The sequence below is a fragment of the Furipterus horrens genome, unplaced genomic scaffold, assembly GCF_987537825.1.
Source record: "Furipterus horrens unplaced genomic scaffold, mFurHor1.1.pri manual_scaffold_4, whole genome shotgun sequence".
NCBI lineage: Eukaryota > Metazoa > Chordata > Mammalia > Chiroptera > Furipteridae > Furipterus > Furipterus horrens.
The window spans coordinates 188,451,900-188,474,258 of NW_028327174.1; positions in this window are offsets into that span (position 1 = coordinate 188,451,900).

Sequence of the window (22,359 nt, forward strand, 5' to 3'; positions counted from 1 at the left end):
GTTAGGTCAGACTCTGGGAACTGGTCTGGATATTCCTTCCAGGTGAATCTATAAAACCATAGATTCTGGATATGGAAGAGCCATCCAGAAGTAAATTGTTTCCTTGGGCTAAATAAAGTGCGAGGCTGTGTACCTGTTTTATACTCAAAGAGGCTGAGGGCCCTCGATCCCAAGTTGGGATTTTATTCCCCAGTTTTATTGAGAAATAATTGATACACATCACTGTATAAGTTTAAGACGTACAGCTCAATGTTTATATATTATGTATTATATTGATATATAAATACTATTATAATATATATAAATAATTCCCACAATAGGTTCAGCTAACATCGGGGCTTGGTTTAGGATGAAGTTAGTACACACATCCATTTGGTCTGGCAATTGAGGTGGGAATGAAGCAAGCAAACCAGTGGGCTTTTCTTTTCTTTTCTCTTTTTTTTTTTTGCACGTGTACCTGGCTGATCTGGGGAGAAGGCTATGTCCTGTGGTGGGCATGGGCAGTGAGTGGGTAGCTGGGGGCTCAGTAATCTGCCCAGAGCTGCTGAGAACAGGCTGCTCCCTCGGCCTCTCTCTTCACTCTCTTTGATGAAAGTGGAAAACTTCTGATTGTTGAATGGAAGCTGTGGGTGTTAAACAATAAAAAAACTTTGCTTGAAGTGCAGGTCTTCCTGAAGGCCTGGGGGGCGGAGAAGGCAGTGGAAAAAAATGTTTGTCTTACAGTTACCCATTTTGCATACAGTACAATGGCCTGGGAGGGAAGGCTGACAAGGGGGAAAAATCAGCCTTTGTGTTTACGCAGAGCCTTCTGAGCAGCTGAGATGTTCAGATCAGCTTGCTTCCCCAGCAGCTTGTGGCCCTTCTCCACTCACAGACCTCCAGTGGGTCCCCTGATTCCTGCCCCCATTGGTCTCAACTCTCTGCCACCAAGCTGTTCCGGGGGCGAGCTGACCGACCCGGGGGCCACACCTGCTGTGCTAACTGGCTTCTTTCTCCTTCCTAGTCAGCCACCCAACGTACCAATAGAAAGAGCCCTTACCAAATTTCTTGTTGGGTGATTCTCAAATCCTTTCTGGTAGTGAAACTGTGTAGGGAGTGAACACAGTAAGAAAGCGGAGCTCCTCGGGCAGGAGCAGATGGGACGAGGAGAAAGGTTGTGCCCAGCCTGCTCATCTTACCTTTTAATGGCCTGGGGCCTCTTCAAGGTGGAACAACATTGGGAAACTTGTGATTTAGCTCAAATTCTTTATTGCTCAAATTGGAAGACTGAGATAAACAAATGGCAGTGACTTGTGGAAGTTCACATAGGGAGGGTAGAGACAAGCTTAGATGTCCCCTGTGCTCATTTTCATCCCTTCTCTGCCAATATTCCAGGAAAACCCCAGAGAAGAAACTGTGCGATCTCTAGCTCGTAGACTGATGGTTCCTAAAGTGTGGTTCCTGGATCCGCAGCAGCAACAGCAGGACTTGGTAGAGCTACAAATTCTCGGGCTCCACCCCAGACTTACTGAATCAAAACGCAGGCTGGGGCCCAGCAATCAGCGTTTTAACAAGCACCCCCAGGGAGCTGTGGTTTCTGAAACCCTTTGGAAATCACTAATGTAAGGAAATGACCTGTCTATTGCAGAATGAACCTCCAAGGGATTATCTGGTCTAGACTGCGGCCTTTGGGCAGGTGAACCCTTGCCCCCATTGTATAGATGAGAAAACTGAGGCATAGAGAAGTATTGTCCAGGGTCATGAAGCTGGGGAATGTTGACATGAGGTTCTTTTTTCTGTCCCTTGATTGAGTCCTCTTTCTGAACTCAAGTTTGGCTGTAGTCTGTAAAAATACTATTGCTTATGCAGATGGAGATATATTTGTAATATGTATCTAAAGTTCTCTTGTGGTGATCATTGTCTGTGGTAGAAAGACATATTTAAAAACTATAAATATGTGTGAGAGAGGGACAAGCTCCCCCAGTATATTATCAAGCAATAAGATACACAATGACAATGCTTACTGAGGATGGAAAGTCCTGTCCCGTTAGCCCTCTGTTTTGCTGGGGCTACCTAGAGTAGGTTGTACATTGCAGTTGGCAAGAGTGACACTCACCAAGAAGATGCAGCAAAGACGGACACAGCGCAGAAAAGGTTTAGAGTAGGGTCAGCAAACTCCTGTCACAGGCGAGATCTGGCCTGCAACTATTTCATAAATAAAAAAGTAACATAGTCATGTCCCTTCCCTTATGCATCTACGGCTGAATTTGCACTACAGCAGCAATGTTGAGTACTTGCAAGAGACCTCACAGGCCACAGGGTCTAAAAGATTACTATTTAGCCCTTTACAGAAAAAGTCTGCTGACCCCTGGGTTAGAGTATTAACGTAAATGCAAGGCAGGATAACCAGAGATGGGATTTAGAAAATAGAACAGAAATGTGTTTCCTCAAAGTCTCCTATGACATCTTTACTTACATTTACATTGCTAACTCATGTCTTCTTGTGAGAAAATTCTTTTTTGGGGATTCACCTGTTGTAGAGGAGCTAGATGTTATGATTGGTGCATGAGAAAAATAGACTATTAGAGAGGACACAGGAGCTGAGAGAGAGGTGTGGCAGAAGTCACGGGGGAAATATACAGATAGATATGTTTTCAATATTGAGTGCATGTATGTTCATAAATATGTAACATGCACATACACATATATGACTATGCACACACCTGAATTATACATATACACACATGGATTACACACATCACACACATGTTACAAACGTTACTACTGCTGACTTAAAAGTGTTTTGAGGCAACTTAAAATTAATACACAGATTTATAAGAACTGAAGCCATAAGACAAAGCAAAAAGTAGGAGCCAGGATGTAGGTAGAGAAAAAGTGAATGGACTAAGAAACCCTGCCAATGACGGTCTCAGCATTCGGGCACAGCACGTACACCCCTGAGCTCCCTGGTAACCAAGAAGAAAACACATTGGATTGCACAATTCTCTTTGACCGTAAAAAGCAGATGAGTTCAAAAGGAGAAATTGACCCTTTGCTTGTTGTATCACTGCTTTGAAATATACATATTCTGAAATGGTAGATGACTGTAATCTATGAACTTAAAGTATGCCCCTGAAATGAATTCGAGTAAGAGCTGATCTCAAGGATTGAAAATACTGAAGCTTTTAAAAAGAAATGCTTTATGATTTTCAGTGACCCAAAGCTAGCGCTAAGCAAGTACTAGGGAAGTGGGAGACTGAAGAACGAAAACAGAGCATCGCTGTCCCGACCTCCCCAGGCCTTCAGTAGAATTGAAGAACTAAAAACTCATAAATAATATGCTCCCTAAGAACTCCATTGTCATTCAAAGAAGAAAGATGAGGCTGTATTTTTTGTAAAACGATGCGAGGTCCTTCTCTATCAATAAAAAAATAGGTAAGGGAAGAGACAGGTGTTTTATGGTACATTGTGCATTAGGCATTTGAGAGTGTACTACATGCTGGGCACTGTCAATATAACAATGAACACAACAGATATCATTACTGCCTTTATGAAACTTACAATTGGGTGAGATGGGCAATTAAATAAGTAATTATAACATAACGTGATTGATATTGGTAACAGAAGATTCAGGGGTTTATATGTGCACAGTGGGAAAACTCAAGCTGCTGGGTCGTTGCCTAGGGGACTTCCTTGTTGTGAACTCTTTGACCTCTACTACATTAGGCTAATGAATAAAAATCCCCCTGAACACTACTAGGTAGTTTCACTTCTTTCCTCTTCTACTTTTAAATCTTTCAGGATCTTCCCTTACTTGTGGAACCCAGTCACGTTTCCTTGCAAGTCCTCCCTGGTCTTCTCCGTAGCTTCTTTTTCAGCCTCTGATCCCACTAAAACCGCACCTCTACTCCAGTTGTACTGTTTATTCAGATCCCCTTCCCTGCTAATCCCCTTCCAACTCTCTATTTTGTGTGTGTGTGTATGTGTGTGTGTGTGTGTGTGTGTGTGCGTGCAGGCAGCAACCTCACCACATCGAATGGCCTTTCTTACGTCTTTTGCTTTGATAATTCAACACTTAAAAAATAAGTTGCTGTTCCAATATTGTCTCTTCTCTGAGTCTCCACCCTGAACTTCCAGTAAGAGATATATCCTTTTCTCTATAGGGTTCCATAGCATACTTCTATTTCCCAACAATAATGATGAGAATCACACCAATTATTTTATGATTACAACCATCACCTACATTTAGGGAGTTCATATGGTGTGTCAAGCACATTACATTCATAATTTCACTTACTTTTTACTATTATTCCATTAGTGTTATTATTCCCATTTGGCAGATAAGGCAACTGAGGCTTGGAGCTGCCAAATGGCTTTTTCCAAGGCCTTACTATTATGCATTGCTGGAGCTGGCATTATGACACAGGTCTGCCTGACTGCAGAGCAAGTTGCTGTAACTGCTAGGCAATAATATTACCTGTATTCTAGGTGACTATCTAGGCTCTGTCCCCCAACTACACTGTAAGCACCTTGAGGACACAGTATGGCCCTTGAGTAAATGACTTGCAGGTATTCATCCCCAGTAGGCTCCCAATAAATATTTTGACTATACATCTACTTAATAAATCTATTTAAATACATATATTGGGGAAAACACCATTTGTTTAAAGACATTAAATTTTTTTTTTTTTCATAAATGAGGTCTAAACATGAATCTGCCCCAAAAAGAAATCCCAGGCCTGATCCTCTCCCCAACCCCTTCTCTTTTGCTGCCTTCCAACCTCCAAATTCCTGTCTTTCTCCCTACTCCAACCCTTGCCTTTAAGGATATGGGCACACATGTCTAAAAACAGAAACAGACAAAAACGACGACACATAGATGTCTAAGAAAAGTGTTGTCATCTTAGAATGGTGCCTGAAACATAATTGGTGGGAAAAGAATTAGAAGAGCAAATGTTATATGAGAGAGAGAGAGAGAGAGAGAGAGAGAGAGAGAGAGAGAGAGTGAGAGAGAGAGAGAGAGAAGTTTGAATTTATGGACTGTCCTGAGGGTGTGGAGAAGTTGACACTGAAAGATGTCCTAAAGTGTTTCCTGATGTTAGCAAAATCAGGAAGTGACCTTTTCTTTTCTCTTTAAAGTGCGCTCACTTTTTTTTTTTTTCAATTTCTGTGAAAATTGAAGCTCAAAGGTCTTGGCTTTGAAGTAAAACTTGATTTATCCCTAGAATAAATGATTTCAAATCAAACAGGCGCTTTTGCTGTGCAATGCAATCTGTTTTCAGCTGTGAGGGGACAAAGCAAAAGAGAAAACATGTGACCCACAGGAATGCACCTCTTCATCTTGCGTAGTTGTTATTTTTATGGGGAAGGAGAACAAAAAAAGTTCCCGACCTAACTTCGCTTTCTTAACATCAAGCTTTCAGCTGTGCAAAGAAAAGGGTCATTATCAGACTGAAAAGGCTGAAATGTGAGCATCTGTCTGCAGAGGAGATAACCAAGGAGGGGGAAAACACAGGTGTTAAGAAACGGAAAGGAAGTGTAGTAGAGCATCTCTCTGGGAAATCTGTCCTCAGTGGGGCTGCAGTGGTTCCCCCTTATTCACAGGGCTACATTCCAGGATACTCAGTGGTTGCCTGCAACTGTGGACAGTGCTGAGCCCTACAAATTCTTTTTTTTTCTATATGTTCATACCTGTGACAAAGTTTATCAGTTAGGTACAGTAAGAGATGAACAACCATAACCAATAGCAAAATAGAGTAATTATAATAATATACTGTAATAGAAGTTATGTGGTCTTTCTCTCAAAATATCTATTATCTTGTACTCACCCTTCTTGTGATGATGGGATAAAATGCCTTTGTGATGAGATGCAGTGAGGTGAATAATATCGGCCTCAGGCTACTGCTGACCTTCTGACCATCTGTCAGATCAGAAGGAGGGGCATCTGTTTTGGGTGATCCTGAGTCATCAAGCCATGACAATGTTGGTAGTTGGGTGTCAGGAATAGATGATGTTGATGGTCGGAGAAATTTGATTTAATTTTTGAACCATGGTCAACCACAGGTAATTGAAGTATGGAAAGCAAAATTGTAGATCAGGGAAACCATTGTATAGAAAACTGTGGGTGTTTGGAGAAGCATTCAGAGAAGTGACCTGATACAGACCTGATTTCAAATTCTCTCCCCCTTCCTTCTACTCAGAAGGAACATTTATTGAGCGCTCACAGGAGACAGGAATCTCTTAACATTTGGGAGAAGGTTTACTTAGTCACCCTATGTGTCAATTATTTTCATTGGTAATATGACAAAAATCATTTTCACTTTTAAGGTGGTTAAAAGATTGATATTGTGTTGTAAAACACCCTAGAACAGCTCCTGGTGCACAGTGGGCTCTTGGTTTACATTTGTTGAAAGGATCTGAGCCTTGTTGACTTGAAGTATTAATCTAGCTGGATGGACCATTGCGTACATGTCCAGGCCATGAAATTTCTCTAGCATCACTGGTCAAATCAGCAAGGATGTCCATTCCTCCTTTCCTTTCAAGCTTTCTCCCCTTTCAAGGTCTTTTCCTTTTTCTTTTCTCATTCGTCCTTGTTCCCTTATCAGTTCTTCTATTCCCTTCTACCCACCCAGCTGCAATTTTACCAAGTATACTTCTCTTATTTTTGTTATATATTTTTCTCACAAATTGTTTATAATGAACATGTATTGCTTTTAGTAAAGATGATACCCATAATCCTTATGACAACTAATATCTTGTGATTGTATTGAATATATGTTATACAAGGTGTGTCCAGAAAAAGTCCAGCCATTGTTAATATAATGAGAATGGTTTGTGCAACATCAATGTAACCTGGCAGCCAAGGTGAGTGGACTGGAGTAAGCATGTATTAACAATGATGACTTCACTGTACTAGTCAGTGGGGGTGGTAGACACCATTGAGTGAGTATGTGTTCTATGTGGCCATCGCACTCAAAATGACTGAGCAAGTAGAGCAACGAATCTGCATCAAATTTTGCACTAAGCTTGAACATTCCTCCTCAGAAACTATTTGGATAATTCAGAAGGCTTCTGGGGATGATGCCATGAGTGCAGAGCAAATAAAGGTGTGGCACAAACACTTCAAAGATGGCTGAGAATCTGTTGAAAGTGGTCCACATTCTGGAAGGCCTGCAACAAGCAGAGCGCCTGAGGATGTTGAATGTGTACGGGCTGCAATCAACAAAGACCAGCAACTGACGGTGTGGGAAGTAGAAGCTGTTCTGGGGATTCCAAAAACTACTGTGTCTGAGATTTTGACATAGGATCTTGGCATGAAATGTGTTGTAGCAAAATTCATTCTGTGGCTTCTGCTACGAGAGCAGAAGGAACATTGTGCTGCAGTTGAAAGAGAAGAGATTTCAGACCATCGATGAGATTCAGGAAAATACAACTGGCAGCTGATAGCAATTCCAACAAAGGATTTTGCAGTGTTTTGAACACTGGAAGAGATGCTGAGAGAACTGTGTGAGGACCCAAGGTGCCTACTTTGAAGGGAACTGAGGCATCATTGTCCTATGTACAATGTTTCTTGTATCTCTTATCTTTAATATATGTCTCTCTTTTTTGTAGTACATGGCTGGACATTTTATGGATAGAGCATGTACTCTTATTTTCTTTTTCTTTCTTTAAAAATAATATATGAAATTTCCTGCAGGCCATAGGAAAATCTATTATTTCCTTTTCTGAAAACCCAGTACTACCTTTCACTACCTCTTTCCAGGGAATGTGAAATGTATAAGAAATAAAATTAGACTTCTCCCTCTGAAACCAGCCAACAGAGTGGTTGACTCAGCCCTGTGTGTCCTTTTCTTCTTGCTATGGAATGGTGCTGTCTGGGGCAGCCTTTTCTGTCCTTCATGTCAGAAAATGTTAATATAGCTGATGAATTGCTGGACAGGCTGAAAGCCCTTTATGGGAACTGAGAGAGAACAAGGCATCAGTCCAGGGGGCTCATCTGCCAGTCTGGCAGAACTTTAGAAGATGATTACCCTCTCCTTAGAGGACTGGGACCTGGGTACATCTTGGCAAGGTCTCCTGGCAGTGAGCTGCTTCTGTAAGGTCTTGTCTTTTGTTTCCCGGTGCATTCCTGTTGCAGGATCTAAGCTGGACAAAGCTGACCCAGCTCTCCTGGACTTCATGGGATGGGGGACTCCAGCTTTGAGGTCACATGACTTTGCCTGTCTTATCTCTTCCTTTGATGTGATAGTGCTTGATACACATTTTTGGGGAGAAGAAATGAAGCCTGAAATTTAACGCATTTAAAACATTGCAGAAGTTGTTGCCTTCACTGCATGGGATTGAGGGCTGATGGACTAATTGTAGGTTTTAATAGCATGACTTAATCTCTCTTACAGAGTCCTCTGGAGAACATCAGTAATGGTGTGATTAAAGAATTACAAGTAAAAACTAGAAACAACAAGACAAAAATATGCGTGAATATGGATTTGACCTGGGAATGAGTAAGATCATCCAAAGAGTGGCAGAAATTGACTAGTATCCACTCTGATGCCCATTCTATGTGACCACCAGTTCTGTTCCTGAGTTCATCTATTCCGCTGCCTTAGAAACTTTAATTATGCATAGAAGTTGCCTGGGGATCTTGTTAAAATATTGATTGTAATTCAGTAGGTCTGGGATGGGGATGACCACATCTCTAGCAAGTTCTATTAATGCTGTCCCTCCAAGGGCAGTGCTTGAATAGCAAGGATCAATAGTCAAGCCAACATGACCACAGTGGTCCACTTTGTTTAGAAGAATGATGCAGAGGAAGCACCACAGGTCAAGAGGACAGCATCAGGTGTGACTCTTCAGTACGGGTCTTCATGGCAGTCCAAGGGCTATTGTCATTCCCCCCCCCCCCCCCAAAACACAGGTGTTGACCTTGTAATGAGACTACACAGGAGCCAATATCTGTCTCTCAGTTTCCGGGTCTCACACTGTGAGAAGCCTAAATGTATGCCTTTCCACCAGGTAGTCATAGTTCATTACCAGTCTGCTCCAACTAGAGGCAGTTGATCAATCAGGGGTTATTTTCCCCATGAGCAATGTTGGTCCTCCTTTATCAGATAGACCCACAGTCATTTTCCCATAGAGAAGGTGAGGGCATATTGTTAAATTTTTACTCATACCAATTTGTTTTTTGTTTCTGAGCACACAAGATCACCATGAAATCTACAGTAATCTGTCTCCCTTATAGTTAGGGTGGAGCCATGTATCTAGTTTGAAGCAGAGAAATACGATGAAAAGTTATGAGTTGGTATGTTCCTCTGATCTCATTCTCAGCAAGTGAGTGGATACAGAAGATCCAGTGAAGAACTCTGGGGGCGGGGTGGAATCTCAAGGTGGAGGGAGAACAGTAGTGTGGACAGAGAGCTATCTGGTAGGAGTTGCTATAAGTTGTGTGTGAACAGCTTATCCTATAATTTATTGTTTAAACCAGGATGCCTAACAGGCAAAGAGGGCTCTAATATTAATAATTACAGTGAATTATACTAGGGACAATAGGTCTAAATGGGCAATTCCTAACCAATCTCTATACCATTGGTACCTTAAGGTATAATCTATTGTGTTACCATCCAACAAATTCTTCAGTAAAACAACATGATTTACCATTGCCTTTAGAGCTCTATGTATGTATGGGAGAGAAGGACACAGGGAAGCATTGAGTACAGTTTCCAGGTAAATATGGGGCAAAATCAGGGACCATTCCTGGTGATGAGTAAGGTGGATCAGAGATGGCTTTCCAGTGTTACTTCATAAGGTGATGACAGAGTTGGGACCCAAACTCTTGGTCTCTTCATTTCTTTTTCCAGTGTTCCACTCTGCTTCTTTGCATTAGTCAGGATAATACTGGGACATGCAGTAGTAACAAGTAAGCTACGAAATATCAAGCACTTAATAAAATAAAAATCTATTATTCACTTATGTGAAGTCTAGTAGGTGATAGGTAGCCCTTGTGACCTCCAAGGTGGCTGTAGAGAGGGAAGATAGAGTGGAAAATTACACATGGAATATTTTATGGGCCAGTCCTGGAAGTGGCTCCTATACTGCTGCCTCTCTTCTATTGGCCATAATTGAGTCATATGACCCCAATCTAAGTATAGGTGAGGCTGGAATATGTAGTCTTTGTGTGTGTCCAGGAAGAAAAAATAGTGTGGCAAACATAAAGCATTTTCTCCATACACTCTGTCAGAACTAAGCTTAACAATTGGCTTTCACAATTGTATAGGGAACTATATAAATAAGACTCTGTATTAGTCAGCTCAGGCTGCTATAACAAAATACCACAGACTAGGTGGCTTAAACAACAGACATTTTCTGCCTCGACCCAGGATACTATATGATTAGAAATATGAATACCTGGGTTCTGGCCCACCTATGACTCTGCGAACTGGAGTCTCCAGTTAAAGAAGCAAACCTCATGTCTTCGTGGCTGCAGGATTTACAATATGAAGATGCTTATAGATAGCTCTGGAGGCTGAGGCCACCATGGCTGAAATCTGGTGAGGACTCTCTTTCTGGGTTGCAGATGGTTGCCTTCTTGTTACACCTCACATGGTGGAGAGAAAGAGAGCAAACTCTCTGGTCTCTTATAAGGGCACTGATCCCATCATGAAGACTGAACTCTTGTGACCTCCTCTAAATCTAATAACCTCCAAAGGTCCCATCTCTAAATATCATCACATCAGGGGTTAGGGCTACAACATATGACTTTTGGAAGGACACATTTAGTCCGTAACACAGAACTTCTGCCATTTTCTGCCTATACCCAGGATACTATATGATTAGAAATATGGATACTTGGATTCTGACCCACCTGTGACTCTGGGAACTGTAGTCTCTAGTCATGGGACTTCTTTATGCACCAGCTTCTTAAAATATCTACCTTTAGATCTCTTGAAATAGTGAACATGAAGAAAATTTATGGAACATGGTGGTGATTATTGTGCCACACTCAGATGGGGAGAGGTTGTGTGTTTGTCTTTTCATTTACATGTATTTTGAGCACTAAATGTGAAGCATTTTCCTAGAAATCAGAGATACAATGGTAACCAATAACACACTTGCTAGCTGCACAAATTCTCTCTCTCTCTCTCTCTCTTTTTTTTTTTTGCCTAGTCAGGGACATACACATTACCTTTGTGATTATTTGAATTATACACAATTATGGATTGTAATTAGTGCTATGAAGGAAAGGTACTCAGTCACATGAATGGTCAAGATTAAGGCAGCCAGTCTAATTTGGGGGACACTAAATCTTCCTGAAGCAAGTAGTATATAATTAGAGGTCTGAAGGATAATTTGGAAATAATCATTAATGATGTTGAGGATGACAGCACTTATTGAGATCTTACCATGTGCCTGGTACTCTTTTGTGGGCCTTACATGTACTATCTCAATTAGCTTATTATATCCATTATTCCTCACAGTCACTCTGTGATCTAGATATTAATATTAGCCCAGTTTTACAGAACTAATTGGTAGAAAAAGAGGTTCATCTTAGTAAGAGAGCAGCAAATACACGCTACAAGTCCTGTTTTTGGAAAGAACATGGCACTTGTTGCATTTGAGGAACTAAAAGAATGATGAAGTATTTGGCATTATTTTTTGTAAAAATGCTAGGGAAAAAGACTTCCCCTTTCTTATCAAAGTATGAATGTTTTGAGAGACAGATGCAAATGTAGAGGTTTGTGGTTGGGTATCAAATTTAGCTGTCTATAAAATAGACTGATTTAGGAACTTATGGAGAATTTGATTTCAAAGTTTGTGTCTGGATTCCTCATAATGTTACTGTAAGAACTCAGAAAAATTTAGTCTTTCCGAAGATGCATAAAATCTCAAGACCAGGAGAAGGGGCTTTAGGGTTTGCTAGCACTTTTCTTCTTTCAAAGCTATGAAGTTGAGTATGGGAGCTTCTGAGGTTTATGGAGAACAGAGTTCAAGGAGAATACTTCCACTTGACCTTATTTAAATCTGCGGCATGGATTGGGAAAGATAAAAGTTTTGTATAGTACAGTGATAGCTTCTCTAGTCTACTTCAGAGTGTTTTCATAGCAGGTAATAGGAAGGACTTTTTTTTCTTTTCTTCTTAGAAAATAATCAGCTCTTTTTTGAAGTTAGACTTTGATTTTCTATGCTAGGCAGCATTTTGTTTTCATTGAATTGACTTTGATGTGAAACTTCCTAGCTCTTCTTAATTCTGTAGAGGAGGTTTCTCCCTTTGAAACTGAGATACGCGTGTGTATAATTACATGTGTGACTATGTCTCTGATGCCAGTGTCCACACCTTCGCCAGCAGTATTTATTCAATACCTACTGTACTGAGAATGCTGTAGTGAGCAAACATATCAAACAAGGCTCATGTCTTCCTGGCCATGGGATTTACAATCTGAAGGTGCTTATAGACATTCAGCAAGGAAGATACAGAAGTGAAAATTTTATTGAATACTCAGATGAAAAAGCACAAGTTGCTATGAGGCAGGATAACAAGAGGGTTTACCTGAGAATGGGTAATGTGCTAGGTAGCTTCTATTATCCCGCCAACCTTCTTCCCGCCTTCTCCACCCTTCCCAGGACGCCGGCCTGCAGGGGCTGCCGTAAAGGGCTCCTCTGCTCCCAGTTGGGGATTAGTCATTGGGATAGTGAGAGAACGAGCCTGGGGTATCTACTTCTCTAGTTCCTTCTGTACCAGGCCTCCCTTCTTAATTGTGACCCTCTACTGAAGGCCACCAGTTCTTTAGGGTAGCCTTCTTCATGCAGCTGCTCTCTCCAGGTTCTTGTACATGTTTGCTCCCCTCTTGCTTCAGGCCTGAGCAAGGCAATGTCTGCTTGCTGTTGTTAGCCATGGGCAGTGCATTATTTCTTGTTGGTGTCTCTAAACTCTACCCATACCTTTGTAAATAGTCCCTTTATTAACATTTACCTTACTTGGTATGTGACACCTGTTTCCTGCCAGGGCCCTTACTGAGATACATCCAAGAGGTTTTTTTTTTTTTTTTTGAGGATGTGGCTTTTAAGGTGAAACCTGAAATGTCAGAAATTGTGGACCAGGAAATTATGGGAGGAAGTGGGCTTTAGAAAGAGAAGAGCATATGTGAAGTCCCAAGGCCAGGAAGAATTTCATATGTTCAAGGGTCATATAGGGAAGATGCATAAATATAGGATGAAGGTGAGGTGGTACCAGATGACACTAGAGAAGTGAACAGGAGCAATCACACCTGGCTTCGTAGTTGCTACAAAATGTAAAGAATGGGTTTAACCTGAGGGTAATGGAAGCCATTGAGAGAGCTTAGGTAGGAGAGTGTCATGATCACATTTTGTTTATTTATTTATTATTAATTGGCTTAATGTCATTAATTGACACTTCCTGTATGCCAGGACCTACACAGAGTATGCAGGAGAGGGAAGCACACATAGAGGCATATAAGACAGGGCCCTTTTATCAAGTAGCCGACTGGAAGAGTTAGGATATGGGTATACAGTGATCCCTCACTTATCACAGGTATAATGTTCTAGACCCCCCCGCGATAGGTGAAAATCCACGAAGTAGGAACCTTACATTTATTTTAGTGTTCACTGTACAGTACTGCAAAATCCCGTGATATAGCGAAAAACTCGTGATAAATAATTAAATATAATATGTTTAAAAATCTCGCAATACAGTGAAGCTATGATAAGTGAACCACGATATAGAGAGGGACTGCTGTATAGAATGCTAAGACAAGGCATGATATAAGTGGTATGAGAGGGAGCTCCAACTACAGATTGTTTTTAGTGGAGGTGAATAGGGGAGATTTCCTGGAGGTGGTTGTATTGGGGGGGGGGGCTTTAAAGATTAGATAGATCTTAGAAATTGATGATGGAAAGACATTCAGGAAAGAGAATTGTATTAGGCAGTGCTATTCAAAGTAGCTCGTCTGAGTACCTGTGAAATAAGAACCTGTGTCTGAATGTAATGGTGTAGCTTTCTTCGTCAAGAGAGTCTTGCAATGGGCCACCTGATAACTGTAGGTATGTTGTGGAGGAGTAGAGAGAGAAAGACAAGTTTGGTAGAGTGGAATGCAGTCAGATCACAGAAGGATGCAATAGCTGGGTAAGAAGTTGGGATTTTAGGCTGCGGGCATTGGTGAGGTATTGGACATTTTAAAGAAGAATGGCAAGTTTAAAGTTGTATGTAAAAATATAACCTGTCAGGACAGAGCTAGATCCGAGTGGGAGAGTGTGAGGCAGTGATCAGAAAACCACTGTGAAAGCCATTGTGGAGACTCAGTTCACTTTCTTGTGGTTTCATTAATTCAACAGGAGCTGCCGTATCTTTGAAATGATGTCGTCGTCGTCGTCTTCGGCAGCCGTCCGTCTCGAGAGACGATGGCGTAGCTTCCTGAGAGTCTATCTGCACCGCCGAGAATGGCTGTACAGTCCGACTCGGGAGTGACAATCCCTGCCACACTTGTCACAGGTGAAGGCAGATGGCCGTTGTTGCTGCTGCTGACGCTGCTTCCGCCTCGATCTTTTCTGGACCGCCTCCTCGTTGCGCGCAGCCTCCGCGCGTGACATACCTTGCCTGACCGCGAGCCTCCAGGCTAGGCGGTCGTCTGCTTGAACTTCCCATGTGTTGAGATTGATGGAGCATTGTGTCATGTCCTTTTTGCAGATGTCTTTGAAACTGCGGTTCAAATTTGAAATGATGACTGTGGTCTAAAATACGCTGTTACTTATCTGCTCCCTTTCCATGCTAATTTTTGATATGCTGGAACAAAGCCATCAATGAAATAAAACAGACGTCTTAAGAGCAAAAATGAACCGTAGTTTGCTGATTTTTAGCTTGTTGATTTAGGGTAGGGGAGAGAGGGTACATCTATTCCATAACCTGTGTGAACTTGGGCAAATTTCAGAATTTTTGGTGGTGGGAGGAGAAGGATATGCATATCTATTCTTAACCTGTGTATACTTGGGTAAATTGTATCAATAGAACATTAGTAGGGCAGGCCCATAACTTTTAGACTAACGTCAAATAATTATACAGAGAAATTTGGTTAATTATTAGCATGCTGTTTATTTGTAGATAAAACAGATCAATCATGTAAATTAACAAAGGTCCCAAATAAGATTCATAGAAGAGAAAGGGGAGTAGGGGAGGGAGACAAAACCAAAACAACTGTCGGCCATGGAATGAGAGTGGATATCCTGTGCATGTTTTCTGGGTAATCTGATTAGCTGGCATTGAGCAAATGGTTGCGTGTGGACAGCACCCTGGAGGAGACTGGCTAGGCACGTCACAGGGAACCACTCCGATTGTTTCTATGTTCTCTGAAAAGCCTACGGGGTTTAGTTATGGACCGTACAGGACAGACTGGGTGACTGTGAGTATGGAGGGGTTCTGAGAGCTTCCAGGCAGAAGGAATAGCCCCAGGAAAGCCCTGAGGCTGGAGGAACCTGGAATAACCAAGGACTTGAAAGATGGCTCTTGTGGTCAGAATACAGAGATGGGAAGGGAGGCCATTAACCCCTGCACAGAAGCCCTTCTGTGGTTCCTTGAATCAACAGGCTGTGTGCACGTCCAGGGTGATGGTGCTGCATCCTCATTACTACAATCCGCGTCAGCACAGCTGCCACTGTCAGGGTTCTCACCATGCATTAGGCACAGTGGTAGGCACTTTCCATGCATTAGTCTTTCAGGACTTCCCAATAACTCTGGGAGCCGGGCGTTGCCATCCCATTTTGCCGATGAAGATGCCGAATTCCACAGCATCCCTTGACTTGCTCAAGTCATCAGTTAGTAAGTGGCAGAAAGGGATTGAAAACCAGTTCCAACTTACTGCACAACCTCAGTCCTTGTAACGTACACATCGCTTCTTGCTGTGGTCCTCTCCTTCCTCCTCAATCACAGCACTTGGAAAAGTGCAGATTAGAATTTGCTCAGCTGATTATTGCTGTGATTATCATTCTGCTCAGCAGATGCCAGGTTTAGGGTCTTGCCTCCCCCACTCCCTGCCCCAAGTGGTACAAAGAAGAATCTAGGAGGCATGAAAATAAGACCACTGCTTCTGGAACTAGGAATCTATGGTCTAAACAGATGAAACAGAATTGAGATAACCTATTGGCTGAATCATGGATCCAAGTGAATTAACTACAGGTAAACTACTTACTAAGGTAAGTTCATCACCTTTGAGCGACATCACTTTTACTTTCGCCATTGGATGTCCACCCAAAGAGTCCCACCGACCTGAGTTGTGGTTTATGCATGTAAATGTTTGCAGACAAATTCACCAATGTCCTTACTAACAACACTTTCTTTCTTATGTATAATGGAATATAAATTTATCTCCTCCCTGCCTGGTCACCAGGTTTAATTGAAACCCCTTATGTAAAAGCACTAATGTTTGAATAAATAAGTATATTTTGCTGTTCTATTTCACTTAAGTCAGAGGTTCTCAAAATGTGGTCCAAGGACCCCTGAGATCCCTGTATCCCTTTTACAATGCCCACCAGATCAAAGCTATTTTTATGACAATACAAGATGTTTTGGGCCTTTTTCATGCTCTCATAAGTATAAGTAGAATTTTCCAAAGGCTGCATGACATGTGACATCTGCAAAAGACTGAATAAAGAATCAGATGTGAGAATCTTCCTGTCGCCTGTTAAGTCAGACCTGAAAGAGATTTGCAAAATTATAAAACCAAAGTCACTCTTCTTAGTGTTTTTGGAAAATACAGTTAAAAAAAAATAAACGAACATATTTATGTTAACATATAATGGATTTATTATTGTTATTTAAAAAAATGAGTTAATAAGTTAAGATTTTTCAAGTTGCTCAGTTTTTATTTTTAATATTATTTATAGATAAACCCCTATAAATGCATTTTATTAGATTCTTGATTTTTAAATATCTATGGAGTTTTGAGATCAAAATGACTGAGAATCACTGATTAAATTAATGTTTAGGACACATAATTAATTCAGTGCTTCTTCATCCCAGTACAATAAAAATAATTTGTAATTAATCCTGAGTAATTTTTACAAGAAAATGCCAGCAGCAATAATGTGGAGGCTTCCTGCTGCTTTAAAGGAGCAAGTGTTAATATGCAGACATAAGTGCTATTTCACAAAAAATGATTACATCTGGGTATTACTTTAACCCAAGAGCATGAATTGTAAAATGTAACTAGAACACATTCTATTAAATATTAATTTATATTTCTTTAAAAAAGGAGAAATCCCCTATTAAAAAGGGGGAAGAAAAGAGGAAATTCGCCTCTTGGAATTTCACAGTCTCAGGCTCCTGTCCACAAGTATATATGGGTTTTTTTGTCTGAAGAGTATTAAAGGGAGGACCTCACAAACCAAAATTAATGCAGTCTGCAGCGTGACCCTGATTCTGTCATCAACTTGCTGTCTGAAGTTGGGGAAAAACCTTTCCCTGGGGTCTGCTCCTCATGGAGGTAGGCAGAGGACATCTATTGAATCCTCTTTTGAAAAACCCAAGTCTGTTTTGAGACATCGGAAGCAGAATGAGGACTGAAGAACAGGGTACTTAGAAAGTCAGTTGAGTGATGGAGAAAGGTCAAGACTTTGGATTTGGTTAAGGAAAGGTGAGAAGAGATTGGAGGGGACCCTGCATCCAAAATTCCAGGGTGCAGGGCTAAGGAGATGGAGTAGGCAGGGTTGGAGCAGGAGTTTACTTGAGAAAGGCAAGTCACTTTTTTTTTCCCAATTACAGTTGACATTCGATATTATATTACTTTCAGGTGTACAGCATAGTAGTTAGGCATTTTTATAACTTAGGAAGTGATTCCCCCCAATAAATCTAGTACCCCCCTTGATATCATACATAGTTACTACAATATTATTGACTATAATAAGGCAGGTCACTTTTAAAGCTGGCAAGGACTTTGGGAGGACCCTTTACTGCTTAGAGATGAGTTTGACATGTCATCTTGAAGGAGACAGGCACAGTTTGATTCAACTTTTTGACGGCACAATAACTTTTCTTGTTAGGTTGTGGGTTTGAATGTGTTTTGATGCAAAATCATGAAAGGAAGAAAAGTGCTTCACATGTTGGTCACAGTCCTGTGACACATTCATGTTATTCTGTTGATGTCATCATACAGTGTTCAGCAATGCCTTAGAATGTTGTAAGGTGACATCATGGTCTCTCCCCTGCTGTTCTTGCTGGTTTTGTTCCTGAAACACTTCTATATCCGCACTTTCTCGTACAGCCAATCCCAACACATTCAAGTCCTTTAAATCATCATTCTGATCTCACCCTGGGTCTTTACACAGCTAGGCCTGTCTGGGAGGTGTCTTCCCCCAAACTGGCCGGCTGGTTAGCTCTCAGGTTCTCAGTTTAAAGATTCCCCCAGCATCAGATAGCAAGCTGATGGCAGAATCAGGGTCACAATGCAGACTGCATCCTTTTTGGTTTGTGAGGTCCTCCCTTTAAGATTCTCCAGACAAGAGAACCAGTTTCTATGAAGAGTAAGTAAATTTATATTTTATCCACCTCCATTATTCTTTTCCATGACATCTTGTTTTGGGGCATCATAACACCTACTGTCTTTTGTAAGTTTTGAGATGGTGTATTTTTGAAAGTTAATTGCCATTTTATCAAATAATATGTATGCACATATGTTAAAGAAAAACATTGAAAGGTTTACATGAAAACAGTGCCCTGCTTACTAGTCCCTACCTCATTTGGTCCTCCTCACCAGACAAATCACTTTTTAATTCTTTTAAAGATTTCTTATGGCACATGCCTCTATAGTTCTAGCAAATATGCTTATATTGTTATGTATTGATTTAGCAATGTCAAGCTTTGCTGACTTTCTGCTATAGTAGGTGAAAATTTAGAGCTTTCATATATCTCACTTCTCCTCTCCTCTTAATATAATATTTATATCACAATTTTTGGGTAAATGTGAATCAGTGTTTCTATGTTTACAATCACACAAATACTGTTCACTGCAGAGTCCAAATAGTGTCCTCTGGTCATTCCTTTCCTTGTGCATTTTGTATTTCCTGAGTTAACAGTTACCTCTTTATCCCCAGTTTGTGTGGTTTTTTCCCCTCCTACATTTATTATCCTCTTTCACCTATCAGATCAGTAATTTTCTTCTTTTTAATCAGGAGTTGACAAACTCTGTAAAGAATGACATAGGAAAAATCTGACACTGTTCAGTCTAAACAGTCTCTGAACGCAACTACTTAGCTATTGCAGAAGGGACACAGTCACAGGCAACATGTGACTGAGCAGCAGACAATATGTAAATGAGCGGGTGTCCCTGCGTCCCAGTAAAACTTTACTTACAAAGCTAAGTAGCAGGCAAGATTGGAACATGAACTGGAGTTTGCCAACCCCTGTTTTAACTGGTAAAAATGTGGATACTAATTGGTATCATTTTAAATTTTCTAGCAGCCCTCATCCGGAGGCCTCTGCCCTGATGCTGTCTGCGCTGCGTCCCCCTCTGCTGGCACCCTGGAATCCCCCTACACTGCTCTCCTGGTTTGGACCCTTTGTTTCTTGGGTTGCATCTTCCTCTTTCTTGCTTTACTTCTTTGCTTAGCTGGAGGATGTTCTCAAGTAACTTCCTAAAAAAGAGGGTGTGTACGGGAGGTAAATTTTCTGAGTTTTCCTGTGTCTGAAAATGTATGTTCCTCTTATTTTTGTTGATAGTGTAGTTATGTAATGGATTCCGTACTAAAAATTTCCTCAGAAGTTAGATGGCTTTCTCCAGTTTTTCCACCTTCTAGCATTTCTGGTAGAAGCTTGATTGCAATTTCGATTGCCATTTGTTTGTGTATCACCTTCTTCTCTTTCCCTCCCCCATCGAGGAGCTTTGTCCGTGGAGTTCTGAAATACCCTGGGGACAGGGCTTGGCGTGACCATTGTTAGCCCAGTGCCTCATCTCTGTCCTGCTCTGTGCCTGACATACATGAGTCTGGAACTGCTTCAAACAGTTTCTCCAGATACTAGCACTCCTGTCGTTGGCTTGTAAGGTGGCTGTCAGGCTCTGTGGGACCAAAGGGGGTCATATAAGGGTTTAACAATTTCTGTGTCCTCATACGCAACCTCACATCTTCCCCATTGCTTCTGTGGAACTTCAGGTGTCCGAGAGCCTCACCTGGCAGGTGCCCTGCAGGGTACATGATTATGTTCAGTATTCGCCTCCTCAGACTCTTTCAGTTGAAGTTTTCTCCACTCCGCTAAGTCGATTATTGCTCATTTATCTATATCCTGTCTTCCAAAATCTGACTACTTAATTTGTTGTCCACCTAAGCCTTAAACATTTTTTTTTTTTTTTTTGGTCATTTCATCAGGAAGAGGAAACAATAGAGATGCTGTGGTCAATTTTTCATGTTTCATCACGAGTTCACAATTTGTTGTTATACATGTGCTCACTTGGCCAAAGCCTGTCTGCTCCACCACGGAGGGGCTGTGTCTATGTATTCGCCTACTCGGTCCCTGAAGCTTGGCTGAAAGTGGACCTTCTACAGATGTTTAGTGACAGAGTGAATTATGTTAGGTGAACTGGTTTAACGGGAGCAGAGGTCTCAGGTGGGGAGTTCTGGGAGATGATGTGGGAGCGGCTGAGCCTTGAGCAACAGGCCAAGGAGGCTTCTCTTTTCCAGCTGGAAGGTTGTTGATGGTTTTCAATCATGGTGGAGGGTAGTGGTTGAAGGGTATTTTTCTGGCTGTGCTATGAAGGCTAGTTTGAAAGGAGTACACATGTAGGGGAATAAAAAGTCATGAGCTAACGAGAACCCAGAAGAAAGGTGTTGGCCTGCAGAGAGCTGTGGAGGAAGAATCAATACCATTCATGTTCTGATTCCATATGGGGAGTTATAAATGAATCCCAATGACTGGTGTTTCCATTAGCAGAAAGGACAGTAAAAAGGATTTTGCTTTGGGTGGGAAAGAGTAGATAATGGTTTTTGTTGGTGATATTTGAGGCAATAAAGGACCGTCCAAGTAGAAACACTTAGCAGGCAGTTGACTATATTAGAGGTAGAGAATGAAAACATAATTTAGGAAAACTTAGTTATTCCCACAGAGAAGTCAAAAGAGAAAATGACACAAAGAAAGATGCTTGTTCAAGTCACATAGGTGACAACAGACAGACTCAAAATCTGAAGTCAGGTCTGTCTAAGTCTATTCTTGTGTGCAACCACAACAGTGTACTAACTCGAAGACTTTGTCCAGATGCAGCCCAGTAGAGTAGAGGCTTAGGATTGGCCTTGGGCAAACTCACATTTCGTGGGACATGTGACTTAAGAATGAAGGTGAAGAATGCAGTAGAAAGCTGAGGAGGTCTGAGAGAAGAATGCTGATGTCACAAGACTCCCAGAAATCTGGACTGGAGGGCAGGACCTAGAAAAGTGAGCAGGCCTGGCAACTTCAGCAGGCCACCTTGGCCTTCGTCTGCCACAGACTCCATCTGCTTTCACTCTGATGACTTACCCCAAAGCATCAGCTGTACTTTCTTTACTTACACTTTCCATCCTGCCTGCTGCTATGGTTTAAGCCAGAGAACGCTATGGCCAGGTAGCGATTCTCAGAACCCAAGTAGAGCTGACATCCTGCCTGGCTTTGTTCTCTCACTTGGTCAGCCCAGAGCACCTTGAAAGAATCATGGGGAGGGGGTATGTAGAGATTTTCAGAAGTGTCCCATGCAGAGAAGGACTCCTGGACTCCTGTTCCCATGGGGCCCCATTCCCTGTCACATGCCTTAGGGTTCAGGGCATAGGGTGAGGAAGGAAGACAAGAGCAGGGGCATGGGGTGTGTAGGTTGTGAAATAATGTAAGAAACCTCCAGAACCGGCAAAGAAAAGTTTTGTTTCTGGAATTCGGAATTCAGAGTTTTTCACACTCAACATTTCTGTGACTGGGTGAGATAAAAATCTATGTCATTCCATTGGTTTTCATCTTTGTTTTAAATTATCAGATTTTAAATAGAAATAATCAGTGTGATATAGTTTCCTCTTCTAAAATGTGGTTTAATTTCGTAAAGAGCCGAGTAAGACGGCAGAGCTGAATCATAGGAAGTGTCAGCTTGCAAGAGCTCTGTGCCAGTGATTGCAAAACCGTGGCCGGGTAACCTGGCTATTGTCTTTGACAAAGTGTTCCTTAATCCTAGCTTTGTGTTTTTCACTAGGGCATTTTTCTCTCTTGCTCCCTCTTTTCTTTTCCTAACTAATACAGCCTCTTTGATTTTATGTGAGAGAATGTTTATTCTAGTGAGAAAACATGCGTCATGAGTTTGAATCCCACCTCCTCCTCTTTCATACTGGGTAACAGTGGGACCCTCGCCGAACTTCCCTGAGCCTCGGTTGTCTCCCTAA